The sequence below is a fragment of the Vespa mandarinia genome, chromosome 15, assembly GCF_050613455.1.
Source record: "Vespa mandarinia isolate Hongniang chromosome 15, ASM5061345v1, whole genome shotgun sequence".
Classification (NCBI taxonomy): Eukaryota; Metazoa; Arthropoda; class Insecta; order Hymenoptera; family Vespidae; genus Vespa; species Vespa mandarinia.
In genome coordinates, this window is record NC_140824.1 from 1,272,501 (window position 1) to 1,277,500 (window position 5,000).

The 5,000-nt window shown below is 35.0% G+C and overlaps 1 protein-coding gene, 1 long non-coding RNA gene and 1 other non-coding gene across 4 annotated transcripts in view; 1 reads left to right on the forward strand and 2 right to left on the reverse strand.

The window, feature by feature from the left end:
* The window catches only part of LOC118444642 (uncharacterized), a 232,385-nt gene that overhangs the window by 215,499 nt on the left and 11,886 nt on the right, over positions 1 to 5,000 (reverse strand). The window lies entirely within an intron of this gene.
* The window catches only part of LOC118444639 (uncharacterized), a 29,469-nt gene that overhangs the window by 6,515 nt on the left and 17,954 nt on the right, over positions 1 to 5,000 (forward strand). The gene's annotated exons all lie outside the window — the stretch shown is intronic.
* Positions 3,036 to 3,107, reverse strand: TRNAP-CGG (transfer RNA proline (anticodon CGG)). Its single transcript has one exon. It is a non-coding gene; the product is annotated as a tRNA-Pro (tRNA).

Sequence of the window (5,000 nt, forward strand, 5' to 3'; positions counted from 1 at the left end):
TGCATCGTGTCGAACAAACAACCCCCATACCACTAATAAAAACAGGAAGTAATTTATTGAATCTTATCAGTATCTAAAATTTGATATATATTCGTGTTCGATTTTTATGCAAGTTTCAATCGAAGGATCGATGTTGTCTATGGATGTCGAGAATGGACAGAACGTAAAACGATAATACCATGGGACCACGAATGAAAGTATAGACTGTAGAGAAAGAAAAAGAGAGAGAGAGAGAGAGAGACAGAAAGAAAAAAAGAAAGAGAGAGAAAAAGAGAGAGAGAGAGAGAAGGAGAAGAAAACTAAATTAACGACTTGGCCCTAATTGCACGTTCAGAATTTTACGGCCGACCCTGTCTCGCGTCTTGTGTATCCGTGATGCGTAAGATTACAAATAACGTTTGGAGGGAGAGGAGATATAATTACTCTCGGCGTGGCCTCTCGCTCGGATGCGCGATAAAAAATCAGAATAAAACGGTGCCTTTATTAATTACGTATTACTTAATCGTTCCTCTTCATATAGAATGAGAAAGAGAGAAATAGAGAAAGAGAGAGAGAGAGAGAGAGAGAGAGAGAGAGAGAGAGAGAAAAGAATGAAAAACGCATGGCTTTCATTGTCTCCTTTTCTCTTTAGTATGATATAGTCAATGTACAGATTTACTATTAAACGATGAGATTGCTCGATACACAGAAACACGCGTTTATAATATCTTACGAACGTTCACTTTTACGACGACAACGATGACGATGACGATGACGACCCTTGTCGACGATCGCGCAACGATGATACACACGCGACTTTATCTTTCTTTTTTCCCCTCGTCCTCTCTCCATCCCTCCTTTTCATCCTCCTTCCTCCTTCCTCCAATTCTATCCTTCGCGTTAAACACACTTACGTCAAAGTTTCGAAACTTTTGCCCCGAATTAGCCGCGATTGTGTAGCCTCCCAAATATCTCTCGATTCGAAACCTATTCGAGAAAGGAGCTCGAATTGATCGTTTAACTTTAATTTATCGATTCCTTATAGTAGTAAATTTCCAAATCTTTTTTGGGATTAAAGAGAGAGAGAGAGAGAGAGAGAGAGAGAGAGAGAGAGAGAGAAGAAGAAGAAGAAGAAAAAGGAAGAAAAAATAAAAGAAGGTTGATCCGAATTTATTTCGATCGATTTAAATAATTCATTTAATTTAACGAATTCTAATTATCGTCGATATATTATTATGATTATTTAATTCGAATTAATTTCGATTTAAAGGATTTATTTAATTTAATGAATTCGCATTATCATCGACATATTATTATTACAATTATTATCATTATGAAAGTATCGATATCGTCGTTTAAAGAAGTAATTTGGATGTTTAACGTTGAATCGTAAAGCTCCTTCTGAGCTCCTTACCTACCTACCTACCTACCTGCCTGCCTGCCTGTCTGTCTGTCTGTCTGTTTGTCTGTCTGTCTAGCTGCCTGTCTGCCTAGTTACCTGCCTAGTCGTCTGTCTAGCTTATCGCACGATCGATTTATTCGTTATAATATCGATGCCGCCTTTGACATTTATAATTTTTCGTTCGACCTTCGGACGAATCGAGACGACACGACACGACACGACACGACGAATCAAAACGAGTTTTTTGGCGAGAGTCCTCTACGCTTTTTATCCTACGTCGCTTACCTCGAGAGAAAGGATTCAATATTTTTCTCTTTTTGATTATGCGTAAGAAACGACACTAGCACGCGTACAACTTTGTACCTGTACATACATATATACATACGTATGTACATATGTACATGTTACTTGTACATATTTATATGTACCGGTACGTAACAGTAAGACGCCGTTCATTTTGATTATCGTCGTGGACATTTGAGGCGTCTCAAATTAATCCGAAGGATCCTTACTCGACGAAGAATTCGATGATTTCAGAACTCGCGTCATCGTTTAACGGAATACCTGCAATCGATCATTCTCGATCACGACGAGTTTATATGTATTTAGACATAAATACGAACTTACATTATCGCGAACGCAACTGCGATGTTATTTTTTATTTTATCTTTTAATTTTTTTTAATTACGTCACTAATACCCCTCTATATTATGGCCGATTGTAAAGAGATTTATTCGAAAAGAAATAGAAATTAGAAAAAGAAAAATATTATTTCGTTCGAACGAACGATTTTATTAGTACGACGATAAAACTGTATCTCTCCCTGTAAGAGACTATCATTGAGAAAAAGATAGGGGTGGGGAGGAGGGGAAGGGGAGGAGGGAAAGCCTCACGAAAGATCAACGAGCCGTTTAAAACGAGATGAAGGTTAAGGAAGAAAATAAAAGATAAAACGGGAAAAAAAAGAAAAATAAAAAAAAAAAGAGACTAGACGAGGATACAAATTAGAGAAAGTCTATGCTATTTCCTATTTGAAGGTTGATCCTCGCTCGAGGCTCATCAAGAAGGGCTCTCAGGCCCATCGGCATATTAACGTGATATATATATATATATATATATATACGTACATACATAATACAATATTCATATATTACAAGTATTACGTGAGATTGCACGAGAGGGGAAACGGGCAACAACCGTGTGAAAACAAGATATTTATTCTCACATTAATTATATCTAATGTTGAATTGAAGGTGAATCGTGTCGTACGATTTCGCAAGATGTCTCTCTTATACTCCTTTTTTTTCTTTTTTTTTTTTTTTGGACTACGATATACATAAATCTCCCGTTAGATCGACCAAATTAAAGCCGTATAATACGACGTTTATTATATCGACGGGACCTCATTATTTTAATGACAAAAACCATAAGTTAAAGATACATAATGGAGGATATAATATATATATACAGTGTATGTGTGTGTGTCTGTGTGTATATACCTATAACCAACTTCATACTCCGTATATACATATATATATATAACGACGTTGTGATATTAGGATTTTCATTTGATGTGGAATGTGAAAAAGAAAAGAGAGAGAGAGAGAGAGAGACAGAGAGGGAGAAAAAAAAAGTAACAGATCTTTATTAATTTGGGCTCGTCCGGGATTTGAACCCGGGACCTCTCGCACCCGAAGCGAGAATCATACCTCTAGACCAACGAGCCAACTTGTTTAAACATTTTCTTCAAATGCAGAAATTTTTTTTCAAAATTTTCATCATTATTCTAATCGATAACAAAACGATGTGATCTCTCGTTCGACAGTTTTTAATGATCGACGAAAGAAGGAATTTAATGCGATTAAATTCAACAATGAATAAAAGGCAATAGAGAAACAGAGAGTAAAGGGGAGAAACAGTTTCCATTTTCTTGGTCGCGTAATCTTAACTCGAATAGTTTGGGAATTTTAATGAGTAGATAAGTAGGTAAGTAGTTTGATAGATAAATTTATATTAGATAGATCCATAATAGATATGTCTAATTGTTCGAAGGTATAGTTAAAATATTTTATTATCTTTAACTATTAGGCCATTATATATATATATATATATATATATATATATATATATATATATATATAAATCGTTCCGTTCGACGAGTAAAAGTCATTATGACTTGTGATCGTATTAGATCGGGCAAATTTGAAACAGTAAAAAATTACTATTGAAAAAATACTAAGGTGATAAAACCTAAAGAAATAATTTGACGAATTTTAATAAATGACGTGATCGACGGCGTGAACGATATCCGGATAGATCCCGAAAGATTTTCTTGAAGGATCTATACTTACGTGGAAGGTGCCAGTGGCGACACCTGCCGGTTTAAATGCGACATTAAATATTTAAACGCGTCGCGTGCAGCCCGCCATCGACTTGCTCTTTCATGCGATATATCATCTACCATCTCGGACGGGCCAGACCGGACTGGACTGGACCGGACCGTACCCATCGAGATAAAAATGATTGGTATCGTACGCGACGTATGGCCTACAACAAAGTTGAAGAAAGGTCAGGATGGAACGGATCGCAAAATTACTTTTCATCGAAGCCTTCGTAATTACCTATAAGGTATCCCTTTTGCCTTGTATGCAAAACCGAGTTTGAAATTTTCTTCTTATTCATTTCGCTCCACCGACCACCGTGTCTGTTAAAAAGCCAACATGAGGAGGTCCTCTTCGTGAGATGAACTCTCACAACCGGAGGGATAACAAAAAAAAAAAAAATATATATATATATATATATACATATACACTTGGGTACGAAGAAAGAGAAGAAGAAAATGAAAATGGTAGGAAAGAAAAGAAAAGAAAGAAAGAAAAAAAAAAATATCCGAGAAAAAGAAGGAAATATAGTTTTCGAAGAAAGACACATTATTTATATACTAATTTACGGTACTCTGATCCATCTAATGACGAACTCGTATCAATGCGAAAGATAGCGTCAAATGTAAATTTCTTTAATTACTATAGTAAACTATTACGATCTAAGATAGTAAGCATTATAATTCGTTTTATTAGATATTTTTTCGATCTCAGGCTAACTGTCGCAGCATTTTTTTTTCTCCCCCCCCCCTCTCTCTCTCTCTCTCTCTCCGTCTCTCTATTTTAATGACATATACCTACGTGTCCTTTTCACCCTCATTATACTTAAAAAGAAATAACAAAAATAAAAAAGGAAGGAGAAAAGCGAATAAACGAAGGTACCTTAAGAGGAATGTTTTACTGGGGGACACATTTTACTGCATAGAAATTGAAAGTAAAAAAAATACAACGTGATCTATCGCATGGACAAGAACGGTAAAGACTATAATCGATTGTAAAACAATAAAATTGAAACATCTGAGGACCCTTAATTTAGGGAATTTTTAGTATTTAGAAGATTTTTTAATTTTCTACGAAACGAACCTCCTAACATTATAGCTTTTAATAAGTTTCCTAAATAACGTTATTCCGAATTGAAATAAAACACATAAAGTCTTTCAAAGTTGCAAATCATTTTTTACATTAGTTTATATATATATATATATATATATATATACATACTTTTTTTTTTTTTAGTA